This window comes from Ailuropoda melanoleuca, chromosome 16 (assembly GCF_002007445.2).
Source record: "Ailuropoda melanoleuca isolate Jingjing chromosome 16, ASM200744v2, whole genome shotgun sequence".
Lineage (NCBI taxonomy): Eukaryota > Metazoa > Chordata > Mammalia > Carnivora > Ursidae > Ailuropoda > Ailuropoda melanoleuca.
Genome location: NC_048233.1, coordinates 36,387,277 through 36,411,783, shown reverse-complemented (window position 1 = coordinate 36,411,783; position 24,507 = coordinate 36,387,277). Strand labels below are relative to the sequence as shown.

General features: G+C 37.5%; 1 long non-coding RNA gene across 1 annotated transcript; it reads left to right on the top strand.

The window, feature by feature from the left end:
* The first annotated feature begins 961 nt into the window (after positions 1-961).
* Positions 962-24,055, top strand: LOC105241116. The gene is made up of 4 exons (XR_860149.3): positions 962-1,894; positions 21,633-21,792; positions 21,995-22,050; positions 22,148-24,055. It is a non-coding gene; the product is annotated as an uncharacterized LOC105241116 (long non-coding RNA).
* The last annotated feature ends 452 nt before the right edge of the window (positions 24,056-24,507 follow it).

Sequence of the window (24,507 nt, the reverse complement as noted above, 5' to 3'; positions counted from 1 at the left end):
GCCCTCGCACACATTCACGCGCGGCCTCGGCCGCGGCGGCTGGGGCGTCCCCGGGCAGTAAGCACCGGCGGCAGCCGAACCGCTGCGCGCCGCCCACCCGCTTCCTTCCCCGCCAGCCTCCCTCTCTGCCGCCGCCAGCGCCGTCGCCACGGCCGGGCAGCCAGCGCCGCACAGCGACCCCCGAGGGCCGGCCGCGGCACTGCGCCTGGCTCCACACCGCCCCGGCAGCTCCTCGCGGGGAACAATAGACTCGGCTCGCCGGGCTTAGGGTTCATCTGCAATGTGCCGCACATTTCACACGCACACAAAGCCGGCGGAAAGGGGGGCGGCGCGGGGAAACGGCCACTACCGGTTGTTCCAGGGTTAGGGGTGGAGGCGATGTTCGCGTCCCCGGCCCGGCTGTTGGAAGGGCCTCCTCGGAGTCCCTGCCAGCCCGACAGAACCAGTCTGGCGCTCGGCACGGAAGGGAAGCTCCGAGGGGCAGCTCCTCACGCTACGCATCATTCACAGATCGGAATAAAGTCAATTTGTTACCTTTTTTTTTTTTTAAAGGTCTAAAGGAATCGGCTTTTCTCAGCCTTGTGCTAGTATTTTGGGGCCTGATTAGCACATTTTCCATGAATTATCCACAAACTAACTTTAGCAAACTGTAAATTAAATACAATGTGAACTGTCCTAGTTCTGTGGAAATACAGTAATGCTCTTAATTCATCTTGCCTTTGGTTGGTTTCACATATCAAACTAGATTATTTTATGCTGAGTTATGCAAACAGTAATTAAACTGGTTGGGAACCAATCTTTTGAACTTTGACAATAATTAACGCTTATATTTTTACATTAAGGTATCTTAAAGTTAGATGCGTTTAAATATTGAGTAAAACCTTGTTTTCCTTTGCTTTCAAATGTCTCAAATTCCGTCCCCACTTGAAATATTTTGAAGGTTAATTTTAAAAAGCTTTTTAAAAGGAAACTAATCATCTCAACAAATACTCCCACCTAAGTTTGCATTTACAAGGGGCGTTGGAATCGGCCCTTTGCTACAAATGTTAATTAAGCTTCACAGTGTGTGAGGCGTATCATTATTCCCATTTTAGTGATGGCCACTATGGGCAAAGTCACCGAGTAACCCAAGGTCACAGGCTTAAAAAGGTCTGGATACTTATCATTTCAGGTAGTGGTTCCAATGGGAACATTTATTTGGTGGTGAAAAAAATTATGTAATATAGCCCAGCATGCTTCCGGTGCTCACTCTAGGAAACGGATTTATTTCCCAAGTAAAGTTTGTCTCTTAAATGGAGTTGGAATGAGGCTGTGGCTAGGAAGTCCTGACACCCAAGGGCCAGTGAGTGTCTCAGAAACCAGTGAAAGGCGGAGATCCGGCTGGGGGAGTGGAGAAGCTGGGTCGGGGCCGGCGGCAAGGGGGGGGCGAGGTAGGAGGGAGACCAGGTCAACCGTCCCTTCCCCCACCGGTCCTCTTAGGGGTGGTGGAGATGTGGGCCGCAGAGCTGCGTGGCTGGGGCTGTGCGGATTCCCTAAACGCCGCACTTGCGCACAGCCCCTTACGTAACTGTCCGCGCCGGGGATTCCCTAGAGGGGGTCATTCTATTCAACCATTACACACACCCCGGGCTGGTGCCGCTGCGCCTCCGCCGCCTCACAAAATGGCGGCGCCCATAGAGGAGACAGCGGCCGCCTCCTCGGCCCCATTTTGTGGGAGGCGAGAGATCTGTCAACATGGAATACCTCGGCTGAGGATGCATCCGAGTTTGGAGATTCTGCTTAAGGGATGGAGCCGAGGGGACCCCGTTCAACGGAAAATGTCAGCGACTTCTGTTACCTCCATGCTTTTTTTTTTTTTTCCATTTTCTCGAAGGAAGCTCCAGAAGCTGCCGGGGTAATTGTAACTAAGGGGAGAAGGGAAAGCTTCGGTCGACTGCTCGGGGGACTTGCTGCGGCATCTTGGTAGCTTTGGTTGCCCTTCCGCGCTCCCGGCAGCTGACCGCGCTCTCGCGGAGAGTCGCCTGAGCCGCCCGGCCCGCTCCGAAGGGACGGGGACGGGACGATGCGGAACGAAAGCGGCGGCCTCAGCCGCTCCACTTGTGCAGCGAGACTTTTCGATAGTTTTTAAATGCCAGAGTCCACAGCACCGTCGGTACCCCTCATCAGGGTCGCGGGCTTGGGAACCTCCTGCTCCGGGAACTCGCGGTCGGCCGGGAGCCGGAGAGCTGGGAAGCCGGGTTGCGGGGAACCGGCCGTACTCTGGGATTCCGACAGCCCTGGTCCGCCGGGTGGTCGCGATCCGGACCCGGGTCCGGGATGGTGCTGCTAGGGCAGCAGTGGGAACGAAGGCATGTACACTGAAATTTAGGTCGTCCGAGTCGGGATTTAGGGTTGTGTTGCCAGTGTCTCAGGTCAGACGTTAGAACATGTTTTATAGTATCCCACTCGGCCGTGGGCAAATCTGTTTGTCTTATTTCATATGGAAGGGCGGAGTGGAGGGATGACATTTTTTATTTTTCAGTGGGGGGTTACCACTTTTAAGCCACTGTTTGCTGTTAATGTGTATTTGTGTGTGTACACACATGCGTATACAATAGTGTGTTTTGCTTTTAAGTAAAAATTTCGAAGGGTAAACACCTGGAGTGTGATGCTAACGGTTTAATGACCTTTAAAAAGAAATTAAGATGTGATATGTAACTGGAGAGTTGACTCTGAAAAAAAACAACCCTTTTCTGAAAAGAAGCTGTCATCTTCAAAATGGAGTCCTAAAGTATATCTGATGAATAGAATTTAAATTCATAACACTTTGGATATGCTCTAGGCAAAGAAAAAAAAACGTAAAATTTAATGTTTAACAGATTACTACACGGTCCAACTTCTCCAAAAGTAGAAAAATGTGAAGCAAAAGCTCTTAAGGGTGTTTGCTTGTAAGAGGAATGCATAGGTTTAAGAGAAGAGGAGATCCATCTGATGCAACTTAAATATACATTTTGGGAATAACTTATTTCAAATTTTTTTTTTTTACAGTGGCAGCGACATTTATGTTGTCATGAGGGGCTTTTTTTGGGGGGGTGTTTTATTTAGGTTGATTTTGACCCTCATATTTCCTCTCTAGTGCAAAACTGCATTTTTCTGCAGGCTACGCCTCAATCACTAAGTTCCATGCCCCATTCCGTGCCGCACCCAGTTGCTACTCCTGGCGTGTGGATTACCAAGATACAGTTTCTGGTACTGTCTGTTCCTACTGATGTTCTTTATATTTAATAAATTTAGTTGCCACTAATCAGTCTGTATCTTTTTCAAGAATACCCTATCTTAGACCCCAAGTACCCAGGGAATATTTTTTTTATGGCATTGCACTAATAGTAACCCTAGCGCATATTACATTTCTTTGTACCGTATTGCATTTCCTATAGTGGGCAGCATAGAGCAGGTGGATTCTGGAAAAAAATGTTGAGAGGTGCAACAGTTTTACAATATTCTCTAGTTTGGTGATATAAATAAAATGTAGTTGATAGTTTTCAAGCATTAATAGAAATTATTTCCATAAAAATTACCAGTGACAATGGAGATTGTTGAAGCTCAATTTGTATAGTTTACTGTTCTGATGAGAAATATTGACAAAATATTTTTGATGTGAAAAAATGCAAAAGCGAGGTTTTTAATAGTAACTGCAAACTCAGAACATCATAACTAGAGGTTTCTGTTATTTTATATGCATCTCTGACTCTTAATCAGTTTTAATACTATTTAAGAAATAGTAATGTTTAAAATTTCTCATTCAAGTAAACTTAAAAACTAAATCAATTTCAAAATCAAGCATGTCAGATTATAAAATTACAACAGCTGATTTAATTGAGGAATTGGTACATTGATTAATTGGACAAATTTTTGGATTTTAAGTTACGGTCTAAAAGAATTGGTTGAACAAGGTTTTGAACTTAAATTTTTTCTTTAAAGATGATCTTAAGAAGAAAGGAATTGTTGTTAAGATAAGAGAATGCTTTCACCACTTGCTGCTCTTGCCTGTGTCTACTGCTGTACTTTTTTATGTGGGCTAACTTATTTGAATCTTTGTTTACAATATCAAATCACAGATAAGGTCTTTCTTCAGATGGTGACTCTTAAGGAGTACTGGTAACTAAGCTTTTAAAAAAGTGAGGAGATAGTTTGTTCTACTGTAGATTAAGATAATTATAAAGTAGATGTTCTGAATCTGCAGCTGACCAAGATTTGAATGATTTGTCCCTACAGGGTCTGATAAGTTTTGGAGGATTTCTTTGTTGTAGTTTCTTTTCAATAGATGTTAAAGACTATGCGTTGTACATAAATCTAGTGCAATTTGTTAAAAACAAAACAAAAGATAATTTTCAACTACTAAAGAACTTTTAATAAGAATAATTAAAAAATCATATTTTAACCAATTACAGTGTTCTTTCAAGAGACATTCCTAAGTGTGCTTTTGAGAGGAAGTTCTGGTTAATTGTTTAGGTCAGTTAACCTTGAATTTTTAAAATTGTTACGGGTTTAATGTGGTACATTTGCGCATTGTTATTTATTTCATCTAATTTGATCACTGAAAAGAACAGTAGGCCCCAAACTGCTTTTTATAAAGTATCACAGTTTATAATAGCTTAACACTTTGTTGCAGTATTTAATAACTTATGGACACTAGGAAAGCATAAATACTAAACCAAAGAAATATTAATTTTTATCAATGCAGATTACTAAATTACTGAATAAGTATTTATTGAATGCCTACCTTGGGCAAAAGGTAGGCAGGCAAGAGAAATTGCCTTGGCCCTCAAGGAAATTATACTCCAGTATAAGATGTTTCTTTAACTGCTAGCTTTAAAAGATTATAATGAACTATTCAGACCATAGGGTTCTTAATTTTTAATACTTAAGCAGGATATTTAGCATAGAGTTAAATTCAAAATTCTATTTAGAATAGAGACATTTAAATATAATTATGTACAAAATAGCATTACATTACTATTAGGATCAATGTAAGATTAGTGTTATTCAAAGTGCTGTAAGAATATTAATAACAGCATTTAAATCACATCCTTTGAAAACTCAGATCCACAAAAAATATGATTCCAGTAATTAACTTTTTAATTATGGGAAAAGCAAGGGGGTGTAAAAAAATATTCTGAGCAAACGAAGAGGAATTGTTTTAATGAAATTTGATTTTCTGTTTCAATTTTTTGGTACATTGACTCTTCTGACATTGCACTTTATTAATTTAAAAAAAAATTAAACTCCAAAGACACATTAATTCTGTATTTAATGCAGATTTAATTCTTGACTAGCTGTAAAGCTTAAAGAGTTGGCAGTCTTGTTGGTGAAACAATAAAATAGGAATTAAGCCAAAATGCAAAACTATGTAATAATTAGGTTTTATAAATATACATACAGGTTTTCCTTTGAAGCTATATGAACCAAAGTAGTATTGACTTAATATTAATTTAGTTTTTATTTTTCTCTGAAAACATACCACAAACTACGTATCAAAATAGAAAGTCAACCAGAGCAAGTGTACATTTTTGAGGTTTTTTGCTATATGTTAAGGGAAATTGTAACTAACAGCTCGGTGGCAACTATTTGTTAAAGGTGCCATGGTTCTTTGATGTAATTCATAGTGTATAGAACTCAGAAATATTTTAGAATAATCTTTATGTGATAATTACATGAAAAATACTTATGTTCTTTGGGGTATAAAATAACTGATTTATTATTTTACAGGTAACTACAATGCTTGCAGGTATTTTAAACAAAGATGAAAATTTTAGGAGTATTGTATCTTATAACCAAATGTCCCTCTTATTAATAATAGTAATATTAAACGGCCATTAGTCATTATTGATAGCCTAAATAAATTTAAGTGTAGGTCCTGTTCTATTGTTTAGTAATTTTAACTATTGAAAGATAGATTGCCTCAAGGTTAATGGGGAGTTAAACAATGGTGCTCCTCTTCTTTTGGAAACTGCAAAAAAGCTTCCCACTCTTTAGGAAATGCTGGAATTTGCTCTCCTCCCAGTGAACTAAATCCATCCTTGACATCACCATTTGCTAACCTCAATTGTTTTTTTCTGCTCCATTAAAGTTGGGGCCACCAAAAATAGTAATGATATCAGACTACACCACCCTGGGTGGGTTTGTGCCCACTGCAGATACTCTCCTTCCGACCTTATGCTTGTTCTCAATGTCAGTTTCTAAAGAGACTTTTGTAATATTACTCTTAGTATATTCCTAAACTGGATAAGAGAGTTAACTTGTGGTCTATATATTGTGTTCAAAGAGTCCACTAACCTTGTGAAACAATGTGTTTATTCATTCTTCTAAGGGAAAGGATCTCGGCAGGCATGGGCATCTTAAAGGGCCCTGTGATACCCAAAAAGCTAAAGTTCTACTTGCTAAAGACAAGTAGTAACTTTAAAGGATCACCCCAGGCACTGCTTTTTATTTTGTGTGGGAGTCTCAGGGGAAAGGCATTTTGAAACTAGTTAAGGAGTACCATTGCAGTTCATCAGACTATAAGAATTACAGCAAACAAGGGGCTCCTGGGTGGCTCAGTCTGACTCATGATCTCGGCTCAGGTCTTGATCTCAGGGTCATGAGTTCTGGCCCCACATTGGGCTCCACGATAGGCATGGAGCCTACTTAAAAAAAAAAAAAAGAAGAAGAAGAGGAATTACAGCAAACAAGCAAATATGTCCAAAGAAGAACTATAGATTTTTAAAGAAAGTATAATTAAATGCATTTAACCATTTTTTAATTTGTCCTCTACTGAAAATTAAGTGGATAAGAAATTAAATTAATTCAAAATGGGCCCCAAATATAATTCTTCAGCTAACTAATTGGGAATATCTAGGGATACATATGCATTTATTATAATTGCATGCATAGTAGTGTGTGCTTCGTGTTCCTGGGTGACATTGATGAATGTTTTCAATGGTGTGGCCAGGTCACACTGCAATCTTCTTGTTCTCCTTTGTGCTTGCTTGCTCTGCTCGGCTTTGCTGCAGCTTCTGAGGAATGTGCCTAGGCGTAGGCCCAGACCTTGCTTTTGTAGAGATCTGTCAACAGGGCTACTTTATCTCACAGCAGGTTCTTGTAGCTTATCTGTGGACCCAGTGTATGATAATTGGAACTTCAAGGATACTAGTCTGACGGCAGCTCATCACCACCTTTTTAAAAAATGCTAAACTATTTGAGTCCTAAACTGTGCATATTCTAAATTGTTCAATGGTTATTAGAAATACATTATTTCTGTGCCCTCTTTTGTTTATAGATCCTTATATGCTTAATTATTAAAATTTAAATTCCATGCATTGTCTGTGAGGGTGGGGGAAGGGTAGCATCCCATCATGTTTTATATATATATTAACAATAAGATTTTGGTCCACTCCCTACTGAACCAGTGGAAAAGGGCACATTTGAGAGAAAACATGTGCTTTACTAAGACTCCAATAATTAGGCTGATGCACTTGATTTATGTTACACATTGAGCTCATTCTTAAAAGGTAAACATTTTACAGTATGCCTCCTGGCTCACAAATCAGTGCTTTTTCTACTAAACATTCCTTCTGTCTTGCTAATAAAATCCAATTTCCAGAATCATAGTTGCTAAGCAAATATGCATAAAACCATAAATTTATCCGAATCATTTATTATTTAAAGAGTAGTATATAAAAGTTTAAACAGAAGTCATTGATCAGTGAAAGTGACAGAAAATAAGCAAAATAAAAACAGAATTATGGTAGAATAAGCTAAAAGACTTTACTTGAGGAAATTATTGGGAAAACTGAGCTCAAATATGAGGTCTGGGGCTTCTTAGGCAATACTTCATCTTAAATTAGAATCTGTAGGAATCCCCTTATCACTTATTCTTAGACTTTCTTTGCCAATGTGCACTATTTGTTTAGTAACCAGGTAAGAACGTTGGATATGAATCTTTCAAGGCTACAACTTATATAGCATTTATAATTATTACTGCTACATATGGACTAACAGTTTTAGCCTCACCGCAATACCTTGTACATTTTTTGTTAACTGCTCAATGCCCTTTAAAAGGCTACCAACCCATGTAAATAGGTCTTAGCTCTCTGTCTGGTACAGCCTGGTGAATTCTTTTTGACATAGCTTGAATTGCCAGGAGTGTAGGGGCATCATTCCTTGTTAGTGAACATGCATCCTTTCTTTGCTGGTGAAGGTAAAATCTGAGCCAAGTAATTCTGTTGGACCCACTGTAGTGGCCATCCTCTCAGTGAGCAGATTTAGAGAAGCAGTCTTTTTGATCTCTTATTTTACTAATTTGTTATCTTTCTGAGATTATTATAACCTCACTTGGGAATGTTATTTCTGTAAACCATTGTGCTTCACAGATGTGAATATTTCTCATCGGAAAATATTGGAAGGTACAAAGCCAGGCCAAATGTATATGACCATGAGTGTGCATGAGCTTGACAAGTGAAATAGGTATCTTTTAAATTATCATACTCTTTTCCTTAAAGTCACAATTTAAAGCGGGAGGTTTCAGGGCACCTGGATGGCTCAGTTGGTTAAATGTCTGACTCAGTTTCAGCTTAGGTCATGATCTCAGGGTCATGGGATCTAGCCCCGTATTGGGCTCCATGCTCAGTGTGGAGTCTACTTGTCTCTCTCCCTCTGCTGCTCCTCGCACTTGAGTGCACATGTGCACTCCTCTCTCTTAAATAAATAAATAAATAAATAAATAAATAAATAAATAAATAAAATCTTAAAATAAAATGAAGGTAGAGGTTTCACTCAAAGTTCCATGTAGCATGCTTGCTTGCTTATTTATTTATAAAGAACAACATGTTTAGATGTAATTTCTTTTCATGAGACAGCTTTTTTTTAAGTGTAGTTGACACAGTTTCAGGTGTACAACTTTATAGTGATTTGACAAATTTATACATTGTGCTATGTTCACCTTAACAGGTAGCATTTTTAAAAACATAGTCCAAGGACACCTGGGTGGCTCAGTCGGTAAGGCGTCTGCCTTCGGCTCAGGTCATAATCCCAGGGTTCTGGGATCAAGTCCCACATCAGGCTCCTTGCTCAGCGGGGAGCCTGCTTCTCCCTCTGCCTGCCGTTTGCTCACTCTCTGACGAATAGATAAATAAAATCTTTAAAAAAAAATAAAAATAAAAATAAAAACATAGTCCAGAATAAGCTGTCTAAGAATTAAGGGACATCAGTTGCTGAATGTAAGGCAAGTGCCTCCGTATTTTCCCACAAATTTTATTATGACAAATCAGTGCCATATTCTGAACTTTAAAGGAGGTTTTTACTTCTGAGTATCCAAACATTGCACACATTATTCAGGTAAAAGACATTGGTATGATAAGAGTTTCTCCCTTAATGTTTTAGGTTTTGAGAACAAACCCAGCATTTAAGGAATGTATTTTTACTGTATCTTTTGAGTTTCCACAGCCGTAGAGCAATAACTAGGTACAGGTCTGTTATTTTTAGAAAAGTTTGTTTTATTCAGTTTTTGATAAGAGATCCTCCTTACCTTATAATTGAGATTCAATAAACCATAAAGTTCAAGAAGGGCGGTGTGGTGGTGTAGCGAGTTGGAACCCTCACAGTATTTGCTTGGTGTCATGCTCTTGTTGTGCTAGTGATGGTCATTTGGCAGTGTTTGATGAAAGAAAGATTAGCAGTCCTGGTTTCTCTGTGTTGATTGACAGGTCTCAAGTAAGAATTTATTTCCCAAGAAGACAAGTGATTAAATACATGGAAAGATTTTCAGAACAGCAAATTTTACCGAAAAGTTATATAGTGTTTCGACCCAGTTCAGAATTGGCCAAGACCAAACCTCCAAGCGTGAAAGGAAAAGTTGGGCTATACTTCAGGGGGACAGATTATAATCTAGTTAAGATCCATCAAATGAAATCAGAGGCAAAACCTTCCTATTGACAGGCAAGTTAAGTGCTATCTCCTGGAGATTTAGTTATTTCATGATGGATTCTTTTGGAACAGGTCTGGAAGGCTTTTTAGATATGTCTGACATATGAGGTAGAATTTTCCTGACCAGAAGACCAGGGTTAGGATAGAAGGTCCACCAGCTACCTAGATAGACCCAGCACTACCAAGAGTTACCTGAAAGCTGTTACTACCAGTCTGGTGCTTTAAGTGGGAAGTTTTCAAGAAACTTTATACGTTATGTCTGTAAGGAACTAAAAATAATAAGAAATCTTCTTATGGGTGAGAGAATGTCTTAAAACATAGATCCAAAACGGGAGACTTTGAACCTGACGAATAGGAATATTTTAAAAGGCCCCCTTAGGTGAGGTTCAGGTTACATCTTCCACTAAGGAACCTAGATGGAGATAAGGTGGTAAATACCTAGAAATCTCATAGACCATTAATATTTTATGAATTTAAAAAAATCCCGTCTGGTTGCTGAAGATTTCTTAAAAATGGCCAATATGCCTGGGCACTTTGTTTTTTTAGAGTCCCATCTAGATGTTATACTGTCCTTATTTTTTCTAGGTAGAACAGTTTTGAATAGTCAGTAGGACTTTATAAACTTCTTTTACAATCTATCGGAAGAAGGTACTTCCTGATAATTACAAGACAAAATGATACTACTAGGCTTTAGCAATAAAGACTTGTCAACAGTCGTGTCAGCTCTTGCATATAAGTATGTTTTTACCTATTCTGCAAAGGTATACGTAATCACTGAAACATATTCTTGTGAACAACACATATGACATTAACCTGAATATCTGCAGAGGACTTTTATGATTTTATTTAGTTAGTTTGCAGCCTCATCTTGAAAAACAGTAACATCTGAATGAGTTAGCAGAGGAAACCAGTTGGTTACTAAAGATAAGCGTGAGAATGCCTGTGAGCAAGAGGTCACCACAGCCTTAGTTTAGTAATAGCCACATCCCCAGACTATAAGGACTCCTAGATATTTTAGTTCCTCTAGAAGTAAGGAACCTTTATTGTTATTACAATTATCTAAAAGAACTACCCAAAAGCTACAGGAGAATCAATCAGTTGTGATGTTTGAGAAGTAAAAGTATAATGTCAGGTAAGAACAGCACCTTCTGCCAGCTTGGAAGAATATGGAGAAAGGAAAAGATCTTACTACTTCTTGTTGAAAACAGACTGCGTATGCAGAGACAAATTTATGTTTTTCTCTGAGCAATCAGTTGCTCTTCAATAATTATAGTTAAGTGTCTGTTTTGGTCATAGCACCTATTATTTATCTAAACAAGATGAGTTGGTGAAAACTCTTTAAATAAGATACACATAATTGGAAATGTGTGTGTGACCATATATTTGCAAGGGATGTGCCAATGATTTTGTTCTCAAAATAAATTTTCAAAAAAACCTTCAGAAATCAAAAATGTTAAAGTATTATTAACAAGGCCACAAATTACTAAGACAATCAGAATTACAGGCTATAAAAGTTATGCTATTTTCACAGGGTATAGCAACATAAGTCCCAAGTGTCTAACAGGACTATTTTTTTAAAAATCGTATTTGCAAAGGCAGTTCTATCACATAGAATAGAATTTTATCTGCTTTTCGGCAGCTATAGGGAAGAGAGTACATGATTTCCTCATTTAAGCTTCCTAATTTTTTTTTTTAAACCAGCAAATAGAAGTGCCTAAATACTAGAATTCCATTAGTTATTACCAAGAGAGAAGAGCAGGTACAAACTTAAAGTTCAGAAAAGAGCAGAAAGATAGTGAATGTTAACAAATGGAATATGGAGCATGTAACATCTTGCCTCTACATATAGTAGGAATATAAGTAAAGTTTATCACAGATTAAGATATGTTTATTTGAAAGAGTCTATAAACAGTATGTTCACATAAGGTAGATTTTAGTAAAAGGCTTATATACTTAAATCACCTGTTATTAAAACTTTATGAATATTTTTAGTCTTTCTGAAACATAGTTTACAGATACAGATAGTTTTCCATGGTTTGAGAAAGCTATTTGTTATTTTCTTCCTATCCCTTGACCCATCCATCAAATTATTTTTCTAGTTACCAAGAATTTGCAAACAGAGGCTCTATTTTTCATGTATTTTCTGAAACTGTGAAAAGTTAAAAGTTGGTGTTTTCCGTGCCTTAGGAAATATTTAGGAATACGTTTTTTAAAATCTGTACCCAAATCAGCATTTTTCAAAGTGTGCCATCATCTGCTTATAGGTTGTTAGGAGAAAAAAAAAGCAGTTACATAATTTTGGAAAGTACCAACCAAGTTAAGTGAAATTAAAATTCTTTTTCCGTAAGACTTCTCAGGGCCTTTTAGATCCTACTATGTTATCCTCTGGGTATTTCCTCTTTTCCAAATATACCTGGCCTTCTGATACAGTTGATATTCTGTCAAAAATACTGAAAAGTGGTCTAAACATTCTTAAAAATTGAACACAAATGTCAAAGACAAAAGGTGCTGATTCTGTGCTTAGGTGTGAGCTTCTTGAGGGCAAGGATCACTCTTTATTCTTTGTAACCCATATTGCATAAAACCAGTATAATATGCTAAGTATATATTATTGGATAAGTTAATATAGACCTAATAGCTCTTGAAAGTCCATTTTTAAGTTCTATCCTAATTAAGCTTTTGATTTGCTGAAGTTAATTATGTAAAATAACATTTTCTTGTGTGTTTTTTCTTCATACCTGGAAGAACTAGAATATTTTTAAATAGTCTATTTTATAGTTTTATATTTAGGATGGTGACCAGTTATTTTTGTCTCTGTTGAAGAGATGTAGACCTAACCACATAATAGATCTGTTCATAAACCGTGAAGCACTTCAAAATTGCTAGGTACAGAAATCAGAAAATGTACTCACACCTACATTCCATTTCACCATAACATTTATTCCTCTGGGAATCTGAAACTTTTCTCGTATCCCTCTTTAGTCTTGCTCCTCCTACCTCCCAAGAAAACAATTTGTCTATGTTCCCATTCCTTTCTGGAGTCCCAAATAGTTTACCAGAATTCGTGGAATCCCCTGCATTTTCCTGTTGCCTCATTAAAGATCTTCTCCCAGCGTTTTCCCATTAGATTTACTTCCTCACTTACCAGAGGCTCCTTGGAGGTCGTAAGGATTTTTTGGATGTGCTGACGAGTACTAAGAACACCTAATCTAAACTGAAGAGACTTCATTGCTATGCTAGTTGTAATAGGCCCTCACTCTGGAGGGAGGACATTTTGGAGCATCTCAGTTACAAAACATGATGCATATTTATAGAGAATCTAGTGAATATTGTCACTTTTTTTATTAGAGAAAAGGGAAATTTGAGTGTTTGTTGGAGATTTAGGGGCCTTTAAGGTACTCACAGAGTTTTGTAGATTTCAGCTGGAGATGTAGTTGATTAATTAAAGACCATAGCCATAATATAGTGTCAGGAGCAAATAGGAAAAAGAGAAATATATGAACAAGTTCTTTGAATTAAAAAAAGAAAAAATGGGAAAGAATATTACTATCATTAAATTAATTTCAAAATAGACACCTTTGTAAGGCAAAACATAGATTTTCTTAATTGGATTATGCTTTTAGAGGACACTTAATAGCTAGTGTGAAAGTTATATTTTGTTGATTTAGGCATCTTTTTCTGCAGAATCTTATAAGAATTTCCTGTGTAAGAAAGAACTTTAAACAAGGCCTATTTGATAAAAAATGTTTCCAATGAAAATTACAAGATTTCCTGCCTTGATTGCCTTTTAAAATAAGAGCTTTTCATGGAGTAGTTTAAATGAATCTGTCTTATCTTGTAGATAACAAGAGAGTTTCCTAATGCCCCTTAGAACCAGATGTTTCTTTGCTGTTTTCTTCTACCTCCATTCAAACTACCATTAATGGAAGGCTATCAGCCACGCAACATGTTAAGATGGGAAGCTGTTTAAAAGAAGGTGCAAGACCTGCTTTAAAGTTTTAGAGTTCATGAGCGATAGGAGGAAGGCGTGGACATAGAAATAATTTGACTATAGTAGATCAAGGAGTACAATGAAGGTGTTGACTTTGCCTGGAGAAACCTGAGAGCTCTATAGAATAAGGGGTATTTGAGTGTATCTTATAAGAATGTTCGTAGTCGGTGGTGGAGAAGGGAAGGCTAGAGTATTGAAAGGCTCAAAGGCATGAAAATATATGGCACATTTTGGGAATGGTGACTAGTCCACTGTGGGTGAGCCAATTTCTGGCTCACTTAGGCCAGCCTGGGAGAAGCATCCATGATGTTATAGAATTTGAACTTTTTTCCTAAGACGATCATTCTCAGCCATTTTTCTTTTGCCACATAAATGCTAGATGTACGTATATGCAAAGACATGTAAATTCCTAGGCTCTCGCTTTTCCTGCAGTCATTTCCATCACATTCAAGCATATAGGGATACAATAAAATAAATTTTATTATTATAGAGAATTATAGAGAGATACAGATTTGACTTTTTAAAATATGTTTGGTCAACATTTGCTGCAAATGGGCGGCACTGGAGGAGATAATGCTAAGTGAAATAAGCAGAGAAAGACAATTATCATATGGTTTCTCTCATCTATGGAACATAAGAACTAGGAAGATCGGTAGGAGAAGAAAGGGATAAAGAAAGGGGGTAATCAGAAGGGGGAATGAAGCATGAGAGACTATGGACTCTGAGAAACAAACTGCGGACTTCAGAGGGAAGGGGGGTGGGGAAATGGGATAGGCTGGTGATGGGTAGTAAGGAGGGCACGTATTGCATGGTGCACCTGGGTGTTATACGCAACTAATGAATCATCGAACTTTACATCAAAAACCAGGGATGTACTGTATGGTGACTAACATAACAAAAAAATATTTTAAAAAATAAACTATGTTTGGCTTACAAACTTATTTGTGCACAACTGGTAAAAATGGTTAATCTTAGGTTTAGGACAGAAGGTGACTAGTAGTAAGGAATGACTAGTAGTAAACTACTATCACAATATAATAGGAGACTGGAAATGAAGGCTTGAGGATAGATTTGAGAAATCATGGAGAAGTACAATTGTGAGGACGAGGGTGATTTCTAGGACTCATCCATACTCTGCGTGAGTCAATTTGAGTAATACTGCTTTCATATTCCCCTTCTCCACATTCTCTCTCTCTCCCTCTCCCCCTTTCTCTCTCTCTCTCTCACACACACACACACACACTACACATCTATTGCCTCCACTTTACTGTGGCCACTACCTCATCAGTACCATTCTCCCATAAATTAGGACATATTTCAGTAGCTGTTTTGACATGGGGTCATACCACTTTGAAATGGCTGCTTAAAAAAACACATTTTAAAAAAAAATTAACAGGTATGCAGCATTTATACCTGGGCCTCCTATTCCTTATCCTTGACCATTGCATCCTTCTCATCATCCATCGTTTAGATGATAAAGTACAACTTAGAGATGTGTGAATAAGTAAGATTATCTGTCGTACACATTACTTGGTATACTTGGTTTAAAAAAAAACGAAACATAACACCTTTTAGGCATCTTTACAATGTCCCTTGCGTCAAAAGAAATACTTCAGAATTATGTACTCCTTCACTAACATTTTCTTTTCCAAAAAGATGAGTACTGATATTCTTTTTTCTCTTCCTCATTCAGAGGCCCATTTTTCCCTAGATTCTCCTAATATCCCTTTTTTGCCCTTACTCCAGCTCTCTGCTGTCTTTTAGGAGTACAACACCGGAAATTGCCTGTTGATCCTTTGTGCAGATACACCAGGCTTTGGTACAAAAGTAGAACGAAACTTTCTAATTTTTATATTCTTAATGCTCAACAGCTTGGCTGCTATTTAGATTTTTTATATCTCATTGATCTGGTGGTTTCAGTAATTTATAATGATTGATAGTACACAGTTCATCATAAAATAGAGAGCTTGGAGATAGCTAATCTTACCTGCACATTTTAAATAAGAAAATGGAAATCCAGAGCACTTAAATATTCATTCCTGATAGTACAGCAAGTTAGGCCTAGAATGTCTCTTGGTTCTATGCCAGTGTCTTATGTTTTCTTCCCTTTCTTTTTTCTCTAATTAATTTTGAATTGCATAATAGATAAATTTCTCTTGTAAAACGTTAAGTATTATTGGTAGCTTAAGGCTTTGCCCCCAGAATCACAGCCTTCTTCCTAGCAGTAACCACTGTTAACACTTTGATATATGTTCTATTAGCACTTCTCTTTGCATTTGTTTATGTGTGTGCTTCTGTGTGTGCATATGTTACCTAAGTGGTACTTTTTTTATTAGTGAATTTTTCTATGTACCCAGTCATCATGTAAGCATAGTTGGATTACTTTTTACAAATGTGTAGTTTCCACTGCACACAGGGACACAAATTGCTGCTTATCTGTCCTTTCCTTTAGCCTCATTGGATGTTTGTCCATTTATTCATTCAATTAATATTAAGTGCCCATTACATACTACCTTCAAGAATTTTATGTTACTTATAAAAGTAAAACATGTACAAAGATAACTAATATTAAATAACAAGTGCCATTAAAGATCTATAAGAGATCATTCTGTTTTCAATCTCATTACCTGGAAGATCTGAAGAGCATAGGAAAAGAATTTTAAATATATTATAGAAATTATTTTATGTCATTTGTTAAATTCAGTGTTTGTTTAGCTTAAAAGTATTTTGACAAGGCTCCACTTCAGCTGACCATAACTGGAGTAGTAGAGCATTATAACTGAGACCTCAAGTATTTTTGAATTTATGTAAGCTTAAGGCATAGCTTTAAATTAAAATGTCTGTCATAACAGCTTTTTTTTTTTTTAAACGAACTTCAGAGCCAGGTAGAATTGCAGAAGCTAACTGCAAACAACAGTCATCCACAATAAAAATATTGTCAGTAAAAACATATACTTGTTTTAGAATTGGGTCAGGCATGAGCAGGTGAGAAACAAAAACTTTTGGGTGTTGATGGATTTGAAAGCTTGCTCTCACTACCCTCTGATTCAGTTATGGCATCTGGATATCTGAGCAGAGGAAATCCTGGATCTTGTGACTTCTTTAAAGAATAGAATCTAGATTTAGATCTCACCATGTACACAGAGCGCCTACTTGTGCCAGGCACATATGAGGTTTCATTCAGTCAGTCATAGATGATTGAATCAGCTCTAAAAAGTTAAAATGGTTTTACTTGAAATGATATTAATGTTCCCTGAGACCCAGCATTATAAAATAATTATTTTTCCAGCATGGTCATTTATTACAGTTAAAAGGAAATGTTATAAAACATTTGGATATTCCTCATATGCTCCTCATTTAGAGTGAACAAATTTATAGCTCTTTCAATATGATCAAACCCTACAGCTTAAATCCTTTCTTTTGTAATTATTATAATTTACAATAATTTTAAGAGTAGTAAATATTTAAATATAGAATAATTTTCCAAAACTAAAATAGGAATTCTGGGTCTTACTAGCTCCAGTACTAGTTTATTTTGAAATATTGAGTGAGCAGTTTCAGATTTCTAACCTTATGTCTCTTTTAAATAGGGGAAAGACTTTCTACTGAATATGGTAGATTAAATTGCCTGAGAACCCTAGGTACACTGTATAAGTTGGAAGGGTAACTGCTTAAAGTATATCCTGGAGTGAAGTGATTTAGGTTGAAAGATGTAAAGTGGGCATAAAGAACATTAGTTGGACTTTAAAAAAAATACTCTCTTGCTGGGAGTGATAAGCCTTTAAGAACTATGTTCTTCAAAGCAAATATTGCTGTTTATAGTTCTTTTAGAGGAAAAAACATGGGTGTTTGTATGTGATTCCCATGTATTGACTCTACAGTGGCAGACAAATCATCTCTTATCATTTGGATCTGAAGTGTGTCAAGATATCAGACGTTAATTAGGGTCTTTGTGTTCCTATGTTAAAAAGCATGGAACATAGGGGTGCCTGGGTGGCTCAGTCCGTTAAGTGTCCGACTCTTGATTTCAGCTTAGGTCATGATCTCATCGTCATGACAGCAAGCCCTGTGTCGGGTTCCACACTCAACATGGAGTCTGCTTGAGATTCTTTCCCTCTCCCTCTACCCCTCTCCCCATTCATACACACACTCTCTCTCTCTCTCTTTCTCTAAAATAAATAAAATCTTAAAAAAAAAAAAAGCATGGAACATAGCTCAAAATAATAGTCTGATTCTCAAGGTCTTGCACCAAAGCTAAAGATAAAAATAAACATTGCTAAACCAGTTTGAATATAAAACATGTAAAATTCAGTTATAACGCTTTCTTACATATTTTGCTGTCCAAGATGTAAATTTAAAATCTTGTCTGTAACTGTAAAAATGTGAATATGCAGTGTTTAATATTATTTATACTAGGTTAGGAAAAGTATTACGGAAGAAAAGGAAAGTCAGAATATTTTAAGTGAGATGAAGACTACTTGGTACACATGGAAAAAGGTTATTTTGGATTTTGAAGGAATGGTTAGGGAAAGACTGAGAAAAAGGAGAGTTTGCCAGTAGACTTGAGAAAGGTAAAGGCAGGAGAAAAAATAGGTGATAAAATTGACATATGCATCTTCACAGATTTGTTGAAGTTTTTAAGAAGAAAAAATAATTGATATGATATTTAAGAGAAAATTGTAGTTAGTAGTTTTTTATATGCACAGAGGAGAAAGGAAAGCTGGAAGCCAGTGAGGAGATGGTACCAGTTGGTAACAATGTAACCGGTATGGGGAATTTAGGTAATAGGACATTGAGAAAGGAATGGATCTTTAAAGTGCTAAGGAATTACTATCAAAAATTACTTCAAGGTCCACTGTCTAGTGCCAATGACCAAAGAGCCTAGCACTTTAAGATACAGTGACTGTAGTGCTTTCTCATGAATTTTGCCATTTCCTGGCTTCTTGCTATGTTTTTCGGATAACTCTATCTAAAATATCTTGTTATCATCTGTCTCCTGCTCCCATACTGCATTAGAATGTAAACTCCATGAGGTTAAGAATTTCACTGTCTCTTTTTACAACTGTATCCTCAGTGCCTAGGATAGTATATAAAGAATGAATTCCAGATTGAATCATCAATGTGTTGATATGTAGCCTTTCATCAATATTTAGGATCAATAAATGAAAATCAAATAATCTTGAATTTGGTAGGGGCCTCAGAGGTCCTCCAGCCACTGTTTCTTCCACTGTCTGTGGGGTTTTTGAGGGAGATTTTTACTACTCTGAGTCTTGCCTCAGGTTTGGGAATGACAGTTGTGATTTAGTCCTTTTCTCCTCTTTTCCTTTCTCCATTTCTCTTTTTTTGGGATCCAAAGTAGATAATTTAACGAGTTTTTACATGTAACAACACTGATCTGGTTCAAATCCCCCACTTAATGCAGGAATTCCTTATATGGCATATGGTTCCACGGGGCCCTTCTAGGAGTAAACAGCACACCATTGGGGTGTGTGCGTGCATGCGAATGTATGCACGTGTGGTTTCATCCAAGAAATATTTGTTGAGGGGCGCCTGGGTGGCACAGCGGTTAAGCGTCTGCCTTCGGCTCAGGGCGTGATCCCGGTGTTATGGGATCGAGCGCCATGTCAGGCTCCTCTGCTATGAGCCTGCTTCTTCCTCTCCCACTCCCCCTGCTTGTGTTCCCTCTCTCGTTGGCTGTCTCTATCTCTGTCGAATAAATAAATAAATAAATAAATAAATAAATAAATAAATAAAAAATCTTAAAAAAGAAATATTTGTTGAACAGCTTTTATGTGCAAGACTAAGGACGTAATGTGATAAAAGATACCTATTATTCCCTGCCCCCACAGGGTTTACAGTCTGGTGGAATTTTACAAACAACAAATGAAGTCTCTAAACTCTTTCCCTACTTTGTCTTTATTCTCAAAGTTATTTAGAAAGAAAAGGCAAAATAATGGGAAGAAATTAAGAACCATGGGAGTTAGTAAACTACAATGAATTGTATTAAGGGCAAATATCCATTTTTTAGTTTGCAGGGCCTTTAAATTCAATCCAATTCACTCAGCAAACACCTGCTGAGCATCTCTAGCCCTGGGCTAGATTCTGAAGAATGAAAGCAAAGTATGATACAGCCCCTACTCACAAGGGAGGAAAAATGCAAATGTATAAATACACTTCAGTGTGTTAAGTGCCACATGTAACTGTCTTTTGAGTGATCCATTCCATTAGACAGTTTTAGCTAATACAAAATCATTCAGACTAAAGTCTGCCTCTATTTAATTTCTGTTTTCTGCTTCCAGTCTTGTCCTCTGTGCTCTTCATTCATTTATTCAACCCATAAACATTTATTTGTTGGGGAACTACCACGTACCATATATCAACAAGTTTTCTTCATAAATAGGACAGATCCTTGCTCTCAAAAAGGTTAAGATATAATTTTGTGACTGAGGAAGTTGCTTAACCTGTAAGCTCAGTTTCCTCTCCTGGGAATCAAAGGTAGTATTAGTAACGACTTCTTAGGATTGTTGTGAGGATTAAATGAATAATGCATGCAATGCACTTAATACAGGGCCTGCTACACAGCTTTCAACAAATGTTAACTATTATTATTGGTGGGTTTAAAGAAGGATCCCAATAAGTAAATTTAACAGTTGCATGGTTGATATGAATGCCCTCACAGAAGTAAACCCAGAATGCTACAGGAATATACCAGAGGAACGCCTAATCTTGTCTGGAGAAGCTGGGGAAACACCCTGCAGAAGGAGACATCTGAACTGAGTATTGCAGGACCAAATAGTGGGGGTAGGAAGAGCACAGAGAAAGGTGAAAGAGAATGGTGCATTCTGGATACTTCAATTTAAACGCTACTTTGGGAAAACTACAATATGAATGGCTTTAGATGCCATGCTAATTAAAAATGTGTCATGAAGATAATGGGGAACTATTGAAAGCATGCTGCACAATTAAACTTTCTGAATTAGGGCAGTGATGTAGGAGAGTAGAAGACTGATTGAAGAGAAAATTAGGACTTGATGACCAACTAAATGCAAATGTAGGAGGAAAGGAAGAGAAGGTGTTAAAGATAATTTCTAAATGACTACTTTTAGTGAGTGAAAGGCAATGACAGGGAGAATGGGGGTGGGGCAGATAAGTTCAACTGCAGACATGTTGAGTTGGAGGACAGCTAGGCACTTGAATGTCCAGATCAGGAGTTTAGAACTGGTCTAGGGCTGCAGATTTGGGATTTGTCAACAGGTGTCAGTTGAACCCAACATGTATATGCTAGATAGAGGAAAGCCAACATTAAGGGGGTGATCAAACAGCTCATAAAATTGATTGAAAATGAATGTCCAGGCATGTTAGAGGAAAATCAAGAAATAGCACTATCCCAGAAACTAAGGAGAGAGTTGTAAAGAAGTTAACAGTCACCAATGCTAGTGAGGATAAGAAAAAATTGTTCTTTGGATTAAGCAACTAGGAAGTCATTGGGCAAGAGCTATTTCAGTAGTGAAAGGACCAGAATGTAGATTGCCAGAGATTGTGGTGTGGATGGGAAGTGAGTGCAGAAGACATCGCCTGCAGGCCCCCTTTTTAAAAGCTGTGAAGAGCAGAGGAGAGAGAGTGTAGAAACTAAAGGACAAAGAGCAAGTCTGGTTTATTTAATGATCATGGAGACTTGACCTCCTTTCTGTGTCCACAGGAAAGAGCCAGGAGAAAGGGAGAGCTGAAGATACAGAATAGAGTGTAAATAAATAATAAAGAATTCCTAAGAAGGCAGAAGAAGTGACATCCTGTGGATTCATGTGTCTTGAACAGGAGAAAGGATACCTCTTCCACTAACCAGAGCTATGTGAACACAGGTACAGCTAAAGGGGGGAGCAGACTTGCATTCTTTGATGATGGCTTTGAGGCCAGGTCACCTGATAGTTGTTAAGGGGAATGGGATGGCACTGAGCTACAAGGACTCGAAAATGTCCCTTCAAAGGAGAAGAAACCTAGAAATAGTGGACAGTGGTAGCGTTGCCATGTAGGGCCCCATGCTTTGTCATTGTCTCCCTTTAGTAACCAAGATACCCACAATGAGCTGCACTAGATGGGATCTACCAGCACAGTGTAAGGTAAGACTACAATCCCCCTTTAACTGTTAGTTCCCTGGTCTGGAATCTTGAACTTTTACTAATGTAGCCTCTGATTGGATGGGCTATTTTTTAACAGGTCCTTCAAACTGAAAGACCAAGAAAACGCATTTCTTCAGGAGCCGGGGTCAGAGAAAATTTTGAGTCAGTAAAGATTACTATTCAAAAGAACGTGCTACTTATAAAAGCCAAGAATTAACTCATAAATTTTCGAATTTAATTAGAAACCCTCCTAAATATATTTTTAATATAGTGATAGACACAAGCAAGGATTAGTTGAAAAGTGAAGGCCTGTTTAATGTTTAAAAATGTCTATTGAATATTGAATGCAGATGGCATAGGCATCAAATAACTATACTATATGGCTATGTCATTATTCCCAACTGTCAGTCACTGAGTTGGAAAGTAGATTCAACTATAGATTGATTTTTTTTTTTCCAAAATATTGTTTTAAAATGTTTTATTCACTAACCATTTCCTCTCCTCCTACACCTGGCTAATGGACAGTCCTATGTTGATTCCCTTGCCACTGAGCCCATTTGAGTTTGTTACTCCGGTTCCACTGTGCTTTAAAATCTACCATTTAACTAAATCAGCTGAAAGTTAAAACCAATCATGTTATGTTAACCTTAAATACAGCTGCTTTTACTGAATTGCCAATTTGTGTGCAATCATCAGCTTGTATTGAGGGATGCAATAATAAAATATCTTCATAAACTATGTACTAAAATATAGTGATTACTGTAAGTACGGTAAGTGTTCATTTTAATTTTGGGGGGACAGTCTCAGTTTATACCCGTTGTCCCAGCATCATGTTTAATAGTTCCCCTTTCACTCTCAAAAGGTGCCACAGTTACATGATCAGGGTGTTGTTCTTTTCATTATACAATGTCCTATTTATGAGGTACTTTGTGAGAAACTTTTGATCCTGTTCATAGGGATCAGTCATATCTGTGCTTCTGAACAATTGGGTTGTTTTTATTATATACACATGGTGACTCATAACTACTCAGGTAGCCCTTTTTAAGTTGACCTTAGAAAGCCAGATTTGCAAGCTGCCTCAAAACAAGCTCAGTGGTATACATTTTTATTTTAATCTTATTTCTCTGTTTTTTCTTCTTGTTTCTTTTTTTCTCACCTATTTCTAATATGTATCTTGAATTTTATGCATTCTTGTCAGCTGTCTTAAGTTCTTTTTGAGATAAGGCAATGAGTAAAGCACAAAACAAATATATTGCTTCTAGAACTTATCTGATATACTGGAATGACTGAAAACAGCTTTTTTTCAACTTCACTGTTTAATGTTTCCCATTTTTGTCTCTTTCTTTGATCCATGATAAGTTTTGAAGAGATTGTCAGATTTTTACCAAATTTTTGATACATCATTAAGAGATGAAGGTTCCTTACTACAAAGTTGTTCTCTGATCAATTTGCACCTTAAAACAAAATACAGCTGGTAACATTTTTCAAATGGTTTTATCTTCTGTGATTGACAGAGCTTGAATAGAGAGGCAGTCCAGCTCAGTGGGGAGAAAAAAAGCGCGCAAAATTTGTTATCAGATAAACCTATCCCTGCCACTTACTATGTGACTCTGAGAAAGTCTCTAAGTTATCTAAGTCTCACATCTTTCACGTAGCTTATACATAATATTACCTAATTTGTAGAGAAATGAGACAACATGCATTCAGTACCTGGCAAATAGGTATACAGTAAATTTTACCTACCATTATTGTTGTTACCTTTCCGATTTACAAGTCACTGACAATAGGGGTTTTGCACTTGATAAGAACTCTGACTTTTTTTTTTTTAAACAAAAGGGTTTGAAAATTAAACTGTTTATGACTTATCCACTGGCATCATAGCAATCCAGAATATTTTTGAAAAGGCTCTCCCGTAGCTAAACACTTAGGCACTGGGTAAAGTACAATAAACAAACATTTTTTTTTTTAAAGATTTTATTTATTTATTTGACAGAGATAGAGACAGCCAGCGAGAGAGGGAACACAAGCAGGGGGAGTGGGAGAGGAAGAAGCAGGCTCATAGCAGAGGAGCCTGATGTGGGACTCGATCCCATTACGCCGGGATCACGCCCTGAGCCGAAGGCAGACGCTTAACCGCTGTGCCACCCAGGCGCCCCTAAACAAACATTTTTAAATGTATTGTGTAGCTTGCAAGAAGGTAAGGAAAATCCTCAAGATTCCCACCCTTCTCCAGCAAAAGTAAAGCACGAAGCTGAAATCAGAGGTGATTAAATGAGGAATTGTGGACACTTTGGGATTACATGCCAAGACTGGGAACCTAGCATTTTGCATATCATATGTGCATTCGGGTTCCAAAGAAGTAGGTCCTAAGGCCCATACAAGTAGAGGGAACTAATTCTGAGACATACCCCCAATGCACACTGAATGGAATTGAGACAAGTGGGGCGCCTGGGTGGC